The sequence below is a fragment of the Myodes glareolus genome, chromosome 11, assembly GCF_982192425.1.
Source record: "Myodes glareolus chromosome 11, mMyoGla1.1, whole genome shotgun sequence".
NCBI classification, from domain to species: domain Eukaryota; kingdom Metazoa; phylum Chordata; class Mammalia; order Rodentia; family Cricetidae; genus Myodes; species Myodes glareolus.
Window position 1 is genome coordinate 50,447,986 of NC_142036.1, and position 13,504 is coordinate 50,461,489.

The window sequence follows — 13,504 nt, forward strand, 5'->3', positions numbered from 1 at the left end:
GCGAAACTCACGTTGTTCTTGTCGTCTATTGGTCACCCATCCAGGAAGCTGAGTGGCAGGGACTTCCGTTAAACTGACCTAGGGGGCGGTGTTGTACGGCGCTCTCCACCCCCCCATCACCCATCTCGGCTGAGTCACGCATGCGCAGACTTCCTGCCCTCGTCCAATCGGAAGGTAGCGAGCGGGGCCGTGCTGCTCCCGCTTCTTCGGCGCCCGTGATTGTGGACCGCCTCTTTGCTGTGGACCAATCCGCTTCGGCTTCCTCTCTGATTTTCCCCAATCAGAGGCGGAGGGCGGAGATCCGGCCGGCCGTGGGCAGAGCGTGGTTTTTCTCCAGCTCCAGTGTGGGGTTTGCTTCTGAGGTACCTTCTGCTGGGCCGGGCCGGGTGACGAGCATGGGCGGCTGCTCTCTCGCCTGGCGGCCGCCGCGCAGGATGCGCGTGGAAAGCTCTGGGCGGGGAGCGCGGAGGGGGAGCGGGCGGTGCGGGAGCGCGGAGCACGTGCGCGCGCGGGAGGCTGAGTGGGTCTCTTGAGTGTCAGGCTGTGTGGTCGATGACGGGTAGGTAGCCCCTGCTCGCTCATGCCTGCCCTTCCTGCACTCCTTGCACACCCACCTCTGGCTCTCGCCTCTTTCGCTATCAGCAGATTTTCACTTAGGAAGCGAAGCCAAGGAATACACTGTATGCCGTGATGCTGGCTTCTATGTGATGACTTCCGTGTGTCGTGGCATCTGGTCCACACAGCTATCTCCTGAGCTCGGTGCTGGCCCGATGTGATGGTGCACATCTGTGATTCCAGCACTGGCCGGGAGGCAGAAGCAAGAGGATGTCTCAGTTGCCAGGCAGCCAAAGCTTCCTAGGGAAACTTTGTCTCACACATAGATACACACACACGCACACACAACTAACTCACAACAAAAACACTCAAGAGATGGGTGCTATCGGCATTCTCATCCTCATTTGAAAAATTATATTTTGTATGAACCTCAGCTTCAATTGCACGATTAAAATCAATTGTAATAAATTGCTTCTTAGTGTTGTAATAATCTAGTGAAAAATGGACTTAAAGTAGACGTTACTGGTATCAGGTCTGCCTGTTACTGCTGCTGTAACAGCATCTGCATGGGCTATAACTGTACAAACATGCAGCCTAGGAACACTGTAAGTGTGAGATACCTCCGTGTGGACCATTTTCCAGCCTGTCGGGTTTGGGATAGTGTTTATTGCCCAGAGAACAAGTGAGCAGTGTTTGGTTTGTATTTTTACGTTAGATAGTCTATAACATTTAAGGCAAAAGTAAGCCTGCATTACTTGCTGACTTTTCTTTCACTTCCCATTAGTGCAGTTTTGTATTTGTGTCTTTATTTAAAGTTATGACCATGTTTTCTGCAGCTTTTATTCCTTTCTTTTCTTTCTTTCTTTTTTTTTTCTTTTTTTTTTTGGAGACAGACTTTCTCTGTAGTTTTTTGGAGCCTGTCCTGGAACTAGCTCTTGTAGACCAGGTTGGCCTTGAACTCCCAGATCCACCTGCCTCTGGCTCTTATGTGCTGGGATTATTAAAAGCGTACGCCATCACCGCCCTGCTTGCTTGCTTTTTTTGTTTTGTTTTTGAAACAGGGTTTCTCTGTGTAGCTATGGCAGTCCCGCAACTCACTTTGTAGACCAGGCTGGCCTCGAACTCAGAGAATTTGATGTTTTCTCAAATGTTGGAACTATAGGCCTTCACCATCAACCCCACCTGCAACTTCTGTTTATTACAAATAGAACTGAAGACATAACTTTTTGCTGTTGCTGTTGCTGTTGTTTGACAGGCTCTCAAACTGTAGCTTTGGCTGGCCAAGACCAGGCTAGCCTGAGCTCAGAGGTCTGCCTGCCTCTGCCAGTGCTAGAGTTAAAGGCCAGCACCACCAAGGGAAACTTAAGACATTGCTTTTTTGCTTTTCCACTCTAATGCTAAAGAAAAGAAAATAAACAAAATACAAACCCTCCATTTTCAGTGGTCTCTTTAAAAACAACAAAGGGGAAAAACTCCCAGGGTCTCATGGTACTCAGTCTAGCCCAGAGCTCGCTGTATAGTTGGGGGTGACTTTGAATTTAGAGTCCTCCTACCTCCCTAACTTTGCAGTGTTGGGATTGCAGGTGTGTACCCCATGACCATATGACATGGTCCTGAGGATTGAACCCAGGGCCTTGTGCACTCTAAGCACATTGTACCAACTGAGGCACATCCTCGGCGCAGGTGATGTCTGTGTAGTTATTTGCCTGATAACAAAAAATAAGACTGTGTATATTAGTGAAATGGAATCTTTTCGTACTAGTTCAGGTTAATACCTTAGAGTGGATTATGTACAAACCACTGCTAAGCTTTCTGTTTTTAAATATTATATTATATTTATATTACTTATACTGTGGAGACCAGAAGACACTTGGGAATCTACTCTCTGCTTCTGCAGTGTAGGTTCAGGGGATCAAATGTAGGTCAGATGAGTAATCTCACTGGCCCTGTTTTTGAGACATTCTCTCACACTGCACCCGAGGCTGTCCTGAATTCACTGTTTATCTTAGGCTGGCCTCAAATCTAATCCTCCTTCCTCATAAGCCATCATAGCTGACTACTGTTCAGCTTTTGAAAGGGCTTCTTAGTTTCACATGGCTGCTTAACAAATTACCACACGCTTAGTGACTTCAGACAGCAGCTGGATGGTAGCACATGCCTTGAATCCCAGCACTCGGGAAACAGGCAGGTGGATCTCTGTGTTTGAGGCCAGCCTGGTCTACAGAGTGAGTTCCAGGACAGCCAGGACAGGACTACACAGAAACCCTGTCGGGGGTGTGTGTGTGTGTGTGTGGAGAGCATAAGTGTGGAGCTGGAGAGATGGGTCAGTGACTGCTTTCTGCACAGGATATGGTGATACATGACTTCCGTCTTAGCACTCTGGAGGCAGAGGCACAGGTAGAGGCCAGCCTGATCTACTTAGTAAGTTCTAGGACAGCCAAAGCTACAAAGAGACCCTGCCTCAAAGAAAAAAAAAAACCCTCCAGAAGATCTGAAGCTGCTTCTGGCCTCTTCGGGCACTAGTGCACAGGCATTCCAGACATGTGCACATAGGTAAAAATAAGCAGCACAAATGTATTAGCTTTCAACTTGGCTCTCAAGTATTTTACAAGGCTAATGTCAAGGTATCAGGGACCTGAAGCCTCTTGGACATCTCAGAAGCAGATGTGTTTTTCTAGCCTTCTCCAGCTTCTAGTGACTGTATCTGTTAGCCTACAACTCATTTTTGCCTTTTAAAGACATTCCACCCTATAGCCCTGGCTGGCCTTGGATGCATGGTAACCTTCCTGCATTCGGCTTTCAGATGCTGGGGTTTCACGTATGGACCATCCTGCTAGACTCTGTGTAGGTCCTTCTGGCAGTCTTCTTTGGTTGGCTGCTCTCATCATCATCTACCTCTGTAACCGGGTCTCCACCCCTCCCTCTTGTGAGGAAACTTGTGGTAGGTAGGGCCTTCCCAGATAGTCAGAAATTATTCTCTCTGTCTCAGGATGCTGTGTGAAGGCATGTTACACCTTCTTGTCCTAGTGAGGAGTGCTGATGGGTTCTAGGAGGTGGGTCGGACTTAAGTATCTTTGGGAGCTATTTCTCAGCCCTCCACAAAGGCTCTGATGCACAAATACCCTGTGCCAGAACTGAATGTGCAGTAGGGACTTTAAGAGAGAAAAGATAGACTTCCGACAGCTGTGAGAACTGGGCAGCTCTCGAGCAGCAGAGGTAACAATAGTCCTCTGCTGTAAAGCTAGAATTGATCATGTAGAGAAGGACCATTGGACTCTAACCTGCCTTAAGAATTCATGTGACTTGCAGTCAGGTCATTGATTCTGATTGATGCCATTTTGAGTTATTTATTTATGAGATCATAACATTAGCATTCTTGGGAAAGATTATGATTTATCCCGGGGCTTCTTTCCCCATTTACTGCAGTCATAGGTTTGTATATATCCCCCATTTTAAGTATCACGATCTTAGGTGATGGGAATCAGCCATTCCGACAACCCAATCATTTGGGAGTAGTGCTTGGCACAAGGAAGGCAGGATCTTGAGGGTAGGAGGGAAACTGGGAGCACCAGCGTTCAAGGCCTAGTCTCAGCTGCACAGCCTGGGCACATGAGACCCTGTGTCACAACAGTAACAACAAAACCCAGCTACTTCAAACCTCTGGGTCCTGTTGCTCCTGGCAATATGCAGAAGGCTTTATGGAGAACTGGACCGATGGGGACCCCTCTGGTCTCAACAAAAAACACAGCAGCTCTGATGACTTCAGAGTTGTCCCGTCTTCACACAAAGACATCTCTTGCTAGAATTCACAGTTTTTGAGGGACATGTGGGTTTACTAAGTACAAGTATAGATACACTAGAATAAATGTATGAAAACTCAGCTCCAGATAGGCATTACTATGTAAAAACTTAATAAAGATTTTTGTTTGGGGCTGGGCAGTGGTGGCGCACACCTTTAATCCCAGCACTTGGGAAGCAGAGGCAGGTGGATCCCTGTGAGTTCGGGGCCAGCCTGGTCTACAAGAGCTAGTTCCAGGACAGCTAGGACTGTTACACAGGGAAACCCTGTCTTGAAAAACAACAACAACAAATCCAAAACAAAAGTAAAAGATTTGTGTTTGGTTTGAGTAGGAGAGGAAAGAACCAGGAGGAGCATGCATGAGAGAAGTTTCTTGTGGATCAGGCCTAGAAGTGGCCTACGTTACTTTCTTTCGCACTCCATTGGCTAGAAGTCTTTGGCATGGCTGCATATAACTAACCTGATTGTATGCCTAGCTATTGATCGGTTGTGCTAGCAGTTGGCTAAGGCAGCAGCTCATTTAGCCACCTACTTATAACTTGCCCTCAAAGAGTCCTTAGTTTCTTAATCCTTTAAATTCTCCATTGTGCCGGGCACTATGGGGTTCACCTTTAATCCCAGCATAACAGGCACTCTGTGAGCTCAAGGCCAACCTGATCTAGGCTAGCTAGGACTACATAAGGAGGCTCTGTCTCAAAAACAAAACCAAATGAATAAAGTCTCCATTGTTGTTTAGATGTCTCTTGTGCAAGAGTCCCTCTGAGGCTGATGCTAGTGATCCATGCTAGTGTTGGATCCACAGCAAAAAGCTGCTCTCCTTTGCTCTGAGGAAGCCTGGGCCTACACGCGGAAACTGCCTTACAGTTTTCTGTGTCCTGGCTGAGTACTGAATGAAATGAGGACACAACCACTCCAAGGTAGAAGACTATACATGACCAGTAGACTGAACCAGGCCTGCGGGGAGGGGAGACAGGGATGTGAGAGAGGAAGAGAATGGAGGGCCAAGAAGGCAAAGAGGAGAGAGAAAGTGTGGCCAAAATGTCAGTGTTATATAAGAATGGGGGAAGGGAAGCAAAGTTGGGGTTTAGGATAGGGGATGGGGTGGGAAGAGCTGAGAGGAGACTGGAACTTGCTCCGTTGAGGCCAGCAAGTGCTTTGGTATGCTAATAGGCCCCACAGTTAGCCCTTTGTCCCGGTTTCTTGGACCTGAGAAACAGGTAGCTTGATCTGTCTCTTCAGTGTTTCCCATTAACTTTATTCAATGTTATTAACTGTTAATTTATTTTTGACATAAGGTCTCATACAGACATGTCTCATCAAGGCTGGGTGGATTGTGTACTTGTCCCCGCCCCCATCTTCCTGCCTCTGCCTCTCAAGTGCTAGAACTAAAGGTGTGGGCTGCCCTGTCATTCTCCCTGTCATTCTCTCTCTCTCTCTCTCTCTCTCTCTCTCTCTCTCTCTCTCTCTCTCTTGTTTTTGTTCAAGACAGGGTTTCTCTGTGTAGCCCTAGCTGTCCTGGAACTCATTCTGTAGACCAGGCTGGCCTCAAATTCACAGAGATCCACCTGCCTCTGCCTCCCAAGTGCTGGGATAAAACTGTGCGCCTCTGCTGCCTGGCGAACCTAAGGCTTTGTACATGCTAGTTGCATACAAACAGCTACACTCTCAAGCTCCTATTCTCCCTCCTTGAAACATTGCCTTACTTTGTAGCCCAGGCTAGCCTTGGACTCAACATCCTTCTGCTTCAGCCTCTGGAGTGTTGGAATCACAGACATGTTATCAGTCCCTGAAATAAAAGGAGGGAGGCTCTCCGAAGCAGGTCCGTGTTGATCCAGGAGCCCTTTCCTTTTTCCCTCTCTGGCATAAACTCCCTGCAATCATCCTTAGTCTAGGGACAGTTACAAACCTTGTATTCCTTCAAGTTCCATATCACAGCAGTTTCCATGCCTCCTGCTAAATGATGCACAGAATTAAAGAAGGCTACTGCATTTTCCAGATGTTTTCTGAAAGCCGCTGGGTGTTCATCTTTCTCTAAGTTTGAAAAAGTTATTTAGGGACTGGAGAGATGGCTCAGTGGTTAAGAGCACTGGCTGCTCTTCCAGAGGTTGTGAGTTCAAATCCCAGCAACCACATGGTGGCTCACAACCATCTGTAATGAGATCTGGTGCCCTCCTCTGGCATGTAGGCATACATGGAGGCAGAATGTTGTATATATAATAAATAAATAAATCTTTACAAAAAGAAAAAAGAAAAAAAGAAAAAGTTATTTAATAGTTAACATTTCAATCATTTTTGCAGGCTTTTAAGATTTAAAATGTTAGGCAAAGGAAAGGAGGGAAAAGACACTTGTCTTCAAGGACTATTAAATTTAAGTGGGTGTATGTTGAAATAAATGATGGCTAGAATCTCTATTTCTTTAATTACTTATTTGACCAGCTTTCTGTAGTTCAGATTGGCTTCTAACTTGTTATCCTGCTTCAGCTCTCTTCTCTTACACACACACACTCGCATGCACAAACTGCATGTTCTTGCTCTCTTCCTCTTTCTCTGCTCGCTCGCTCCTGCTGCTGAAGATTGAACTGAAGGTCTTACGCACGCTAGATAATCCCACTACCATTTCACTACATCCCCAGTCCTACTGTGTGTCCTTTTAGATGTGCTGATTGGTGTTGGAATACTGGGCCTCACATATGTTTGAGTAAGTGATTTTCCACAGAGCTACATCTCCAACCCATTGCTGTTTGAAGAAAAAATTTCTGGCTGGGTGTGGTAGTGCATGGTCTCAGGACTCTGGAGGCCAAGGCAAGCTGATCTTGGAGTTTAAGGCCAACCTGGTGTATTTAGTGAATTCCAGGCCAGCCAGGGCTGTGTAATAAGACTCTGTTTCAAAACAAACAAAGAAAACAAGGAAAAAGAACTTACCGTTTCTTGAGCGCAGCAGAGTGGTGGCCAAGAACCCAGAATTTTAGTGAAACTGCTTGGGTTACCCCTGTATCTGTCTTTGCTGTCTCTGCACCGTGGTCTGTTTATTTTTAACCACTCTGTTTATGCTTCAGTTTCTCCAGCTGTGAAGTTGAATAGCAATAAGCACTTCTTAAGATGTTGTGAATATTTGAAGGGCTTAAACCTGTACTTGACAAACACTGCTAATTGAATAAAAGCACTCTCCCTTGACTTTATTTGATGTTATTAATTAATAATGTGATATAAATAGCCGGGTGGCTGGTTATTTATTTTCACATTTTATTTTGTGTGTCAGGGGGTAACTTGAGGGAGTCGGTTCACTTCTACATATGAGTTCTAGGGTCAAAGGTTACCAGGCTTGGTGTCAAGCACTGAACTGTTTCTCTGGCCTCTAATTTTAATTATATCTCAAAATTGATTATGTTTTTTTACTTATTTTGTTTATTGAGTCTGGGTCTTTCTATATAACCGTGGCTGTCCTGGAACTTTCTATGTAGACCAGGTTGGCCTTGAACTCAAAGAGATCTGCTTGCTTCTCTGTAAGCATTGCAGCTTGGATGGAAAGGTATCCTGGCAGTTGGGAGCCAAGGCACACCACAAAGAGGTTCCCCAATGCAAGTGTAACAGTCCTGCTGCTGGGGGAAGGTTTCTCTTACTAAGTTATTACAGCTCCCCTCCTCTAGGGGACAACTTCCCCAGCGAAAGTGTTACAGTTCAGGGGGTTGAAGAGATGGCTCAGAGGTAAAGAGCACTGGCTGCTCTTCCAGAGGTCCTGAGTTCAATTCCCAGCAACTACATGGTGGTTCACAACCATCTGTAATAAGATCTGGTGTCCGCTTCTGTACTGCAGGATACATGCAGGAAGAACCCTGTATACATAATAAATAAAAATCTTCGAAAGTGTTATACTTCTGCCTGGCTCTGGTGAAAGTTGTTACAGCCTAGCTCTGCTCCATCAAAAGTTATCACAGCACACAAACCTCACTATTGAGATTTATCTGGAAGGAAGAATCCTCCTGGGGCTGCCTTCAGAGTGAGAAGCAGCGGTAAACAGAACAGGATACAGGGCTTTTATATAGTTTTCTGTTGTTGTTTTGTTTTGTTTTGTTTTATTGGTGGGGGAGGTATATGGCAGAGCTTTCCAAAGTGACTTGAGATTAGTGGATTTTTGTATCCTGATTCTGGGGCAAGATCAGGGTTTGGTGGGATTTCCTGCCCGGGGACCTCAGGGATTGGTGGGATTCTGGAACCTGTCTTTGGGGAAAGCTCAGGGATTGGTGGGATCTCAAGACCTGGTCCTGGACAAATGTGCTAGTGTGGTCAGCTTAACCTTACCTTTTAAACTCTACTACATTTAGTTATAAATTGGGAGCAGCAAATGTAACACCCAGATGTAGTAGTGCACACCTGTAATCCAAGAACTTGAGTGCAGGTTTGACAGGATCCCATAGGATTCTGTCTCAGAAGACCAAGTAAATAACCGAAAGAAAGAAAAGAAAAAGAAAAATACAAACAAAAACTCATAGTGTAAAAATACTTACGCGGTAGAACGTCCCAGAAGGTTGGACAATGGACATGGTGTATGACAAGAATTCAGTGCTTGTTACAGCAGTGGTGCACATGAAAGAACCGGTAAATAACAGAAATAGGAATTTTAAAAAAACAGGCTCCAGGGAAGATCTGATTTGCTGAGAGTCACCTTCCCTCAAAAGTAAGCCAAGGTAAATCTCGTACTTTCCCATAAAGCCAGCTCCTGTTATCTGTATTGCTGCCAATTCTGCTCATATGGAAGGCTCCAAACGGTGCCCTCATATCCTATTTATTGTATTGGCTTATTTTTGTGAGCATATATTAATTATACTTAATGGATTTCATCATGACATTCTCATATACATAGCCATGCCATATTTAACTTCCCCTGTTGTCTTCTCTCGTCCCACACCTCTAGACCCCCTTTCCTTGCAGCTAGTCCACCTCCATTTTCATGACTGTGCCAGTCCCAGTGAGTTTAATTAATTGCTTGTGTGAGCCTCGGTGAGGCCCTGTTGACTACACCACTGAAGTAAATGTCTCTTCCTCACCCATGTTTATACTTCTTGGCTGCTGTCAATTCTTTTAATCTTGGTTCTGATTTCTCTTAGAGCCCTTCTTCTCCTTGGATCCTTAGTCCATGCTAAAGTTGTTAGCATGCATAGCAGCAATCTCTTTTCAAGTAAGGAAGAGAGAAAATGAATGTTGAAGCTATTTTTTCATGTTTTTCCCTACCTGTGATGCTTCTAGCCTTAATGTAGCACTGAATTATTTTTGAAGGTATTCTAAACTTTCTCTTGAAGATTGTAAAGTATTTTTGAACTAAGAAAGGAATTTGAGACTAACATAGTCCTCTGAGCCATTCTCAAATAATGCAATTTATGAATCATTGGGTTATTTTTATCTTAAATGATTAATGGGTAGGTTTGTATTTTACATAAAAATATGTTATAAAGTACTGCATTTGGAAATTCAAGATGACCCGATCCTTTTGTGAAGTAAAAGTAGCATTCTGAATACTTGCTGAGTTCCCTGCAGTAGAGTACATTAGTGTCTATTGATGTTCTCTGCAGATAGAGAGCTGTGTAATACTGAGATCCCGACCAGTTCCTTAGCTTCTTCAATTCTGCCTTCCTGGAGAGTGCTGTCTAGTTTATGTCAACTTGACACAAGCTAGAGTCGTTGGAGAGGAAGGAGCCTCAACTGAGAAAATGCCTCCACAAGATCAGACTGTAGGCAAGCCTGTAGGGCATTTTCTTAGTGATTGGTGTGGAGGGTCCAGTACTTTGTGGGTCTGGGCTGTCTAAGAAAGCAGACTGAGCTTGCTGATCAAGCCAGTAAGCAGCCCTTCCTCCATGCTCTCTGCATCAACGCATGCTGCCAGGCTCCTGCCCTGCTTGAGTCCCTGTCCTGACTTCTCTGCTGGCGAACAGTGATAGAGAATTATAATAAGCCAGACAAACCCTTTCCTCCCTAAGTTTGCTTTGGTATGGTGTTTCATCACAGCAATAGTGAACCAAACTAAGACATGGAGTTTTATGAGAATGAAGGAGTTGGCATGAACTACTGACATCCTCAAAGCTATGGTTATGGATGGTTTATCAATATGTTATGGTTCAATTTGTTTCTTATGTAGTAACCTTTCTTAAGAAGAAAAAAGGTGGGGGGGGGTTAGACTGTTTCTTCTGAGGCTTTAGGGTGGTTTCGTGAGCCTTCCTGTTTAATCTGCATTGTTTTACATATAGGTGAGCAATTCTTACCTTAGTCTCCTGGTTTTCCTCTGCCAAGTACAGTTTGTGTTTGTGTTTGCCTACTCTCACGGGAAGTAGGGTTGCTTAGCTACAGATTGGTAGAATGATGGGTATGAAAAGATTGGAAGCCAGCTGTAGTGACACATACCTGTGATCCCTGTTTGTTGGAGGCAGAGGCAGGAAGATTGTGAGTTCAAGGTTTGTCAGGAACACAGTGAGTACCAGACCAGTCAGGGTTACATAGTGAGACCCTGTCTCATAAACAACAAAAAAGCACTGAAAAATATGTTTCTTGTCCTTATAAAGCTTATACTCTTTAGTAGACAGAAGCAATGAAAAGAAGTAATGTACTGATAATTAACACATCAATTTACTTAGCATATGCATGAATATCACAACATATTGCTATCTAGAGGAAGCTGAAATTCATTTTATGCTGAATCAATAGGAATTTTATATAGCCAGTAGAAGTTGAAGTGAATCTTGAGGTATGTGTAGGAGCTAGGTGATTAAAAGGATGTGCGATTCTTAGAGAGAGTAGCAATCTTTTTTTGTAATTCTGTTGTTGGAAAAATATTTTACTGCTTAACACATTTACCCACTAGAATGTTGATGGCTGTAAAATACAGCCATTTGTAAGATCAAACTCTCACTTAATACCTGTAGTTCATATAGAAACACAAAATAATTATTATGATATTCATCATTATTAAAAATTTTGTTAGTCAGATGTGGTGACTTTAATCCTAACATTTGAGAGGCAGAGGCAGCAGTGAGTTCAAGACAAGTTTAGTCTACATAGTGAGTTCTAGGTTGACCAGGGCTACATACTGAGACTTTGTCTCAGAATAATATTTTTCTTTTTGTTTTATGTACTCAAGAAATAATTATGGTTGGCCAGTGATGGCACTTGGAAGGCAGAGGCAGGTGGATCTCAGTGAGTTCAAGGCCAGCCTGGTCTACAAAGTGAGTGTCAAGACTGTTAAAAAAAAAAATACCCTGTCTCGGTAAAAAGCAAAGCAAAACAAAACAAAACAAAACAAAAAAAGCAATAATTATGGTGTATCTGCTAAGTTTCAGGGATTTCCTGAGAGTTATGATTTGGTTATTTCCCAAAGTCTTAAGGAGTATCTCTACTGATTTCCAGTCCAGTCTGGTTATAATGTCTTAAAACTCCCTCCCTCCCAAAATAAAAAGAAAGGTTTGTGTGCTATGCGTGTTTATTTTCTAGTCAGTGTGATGCTGAATTTCAGTACTTTTCATGGCAGAAAATTACTTCTAAGAACAAAACTCTTTCAGAATTTCTCCATAGGGTTGGGTGTGGTTATGCACACCTGCCACACTAACCGCTTGTGAGATGAATATGGAAAACCATGAGTTCAAGGCCAGCCTAAGCTACATGAATTCCTGTCTCAAAAAAAAAAATGTGTGTTTATCCTATTTGAAGTAAGAATTCCTTCTCTTGTGTTTGTAATTTTGCCGTCTTTGTCCAGGATTCATCTAGGTGCTAATTGAGTGTCTCCTGGCCTCTGGTAGGAGCAAGGTTGCTGCAGAGAAGGGATAGGAAGCAAGGGTGATCATGGGAAGTTAAATACTGATGCGGACATCGAGGGCCATTTTCACAGAGGATTCATTATCTAGTTTATTCTGGTCTTTTCCTTCATCAGAGGTGATTTGATCGTAAGCCTAGATGAGTAAGATTTGAAATCGGTAGAAACAAATCATAAGAAAGCCCATATTTGAAATTTTGGTGCCATGAACAAGTAGGTGTAGGGGTTTAAACAGACTCTAGAGTAATGAGATTGGAGTTTTGAAGAGAGCTCTGAGTTGCGGTGAAAGTCTAGATGCTCACGTGGTGGAAATAATTTCACTTGTCTAGGGAGAGAGTAACGCCCAAGAAAAATTCAGTTCAATTTCAGCTGTCAGAGTCCGCTTCAGAAACACCTGTAACTGTGAACGTGTTTGGAGACTAGAGTTCCTTCCCGAGTCAGCCCTGTGTTCTATTGTCGGGTCTGCTGCTAGATGGCAGTAGTAGCCAGTAAGTACCACGGGCAGGGAAGGCGAGTGTAGAAGTGACAGCCGGTGAGAGCAGCGGCCAAGTGGCACTAAGCTGGCTTTGTTTTCAGTCGTTTTTATCCTTCACGTCAGATCTGTGAAGTAAGTAAAGTGTTTTTTTCTTTACAGGATGTTTACAGGATGGTTCAAGAATTACACCTCTGTTGTTTCTCTGTTAAGCTCTCTTACTTTGTTCAGAAGAAAGATGAGTTTAGAACTTACTAGATTATCATCTTATGATATAGAACAAATGTTTAATGCTTTATTGCACACATGTTAGAAAAGACTAAATATTTATATTTAAAGGTTTACCAGTTACTAGTTTTTGTTATATCTATTACTTTCACTTTTTTTTTCTAAGACAAGGTTTCTCTTTGTAGCCCTGGCTATCCTGGAACTCACTCTGTAGACCAAGATGGCCTCAAATTCATAGATTTGCATGTCTCTGCCTCACGAGTGCTGGGATTAAAGACATGTGCCACCACCGCCTAGCTTATTTTTATTATTTTTAATTATAGGTAGGTGTGTGTTCCCATGAGCGTAGGTGCCCACGGAGGCCAGAGGCATCTGATTCCCTGGAACTGAAGTTACAGACACTTGGGAGCTATGTTGTATGGGTGCTGGGCACCAAACTCAGAGTCTCTGAAAGAGCAGCAAAGCAGCAAGTGCTCTTAACCACTGAGCCATCTCCCCAGCCCTACCAATTACTGTTTTGATTTATATTTCTTCAAACTCTTAGGATAGTCTCCTAGTTTGGAGTGCTAAACAGTGACCCTAGGTATAAATGCAAAAGGTGGCACCTCTAGCTGTCAGTTTGTAACGGTCCTATGATTCTGCCTAATCTGAAGTA

The 13,504-nt window shown here is 43.8% G+C and overlaps 1 protein-coding gene across 2 annotated transcripts in view; it reads left to right on the forward strand.

The window, feature by feature from the left end:
- The first annotated feature begins 238 nt into the window (after window positions 1–238).
- Window positions 239–13,504, forward strand: part of Wdr89 (WD repeat domain 89) — a 37,262-nt gene continuing 23,996 nt past the window's right edge. The window contains exon 1 of one of the 2 annotated variants that reach the window (XM_048415826.3): window positions 239–362. The gene's annotated coding sequence lies outside the window, so the exon portion shown is untranslated. Of the gene's footprint in view, window positions 363–12,658; window positions 12,757–13,504 lie in introns of those variants that run through there. The other variant, XM_085697524.2, reaches the window with a different exon arrangement.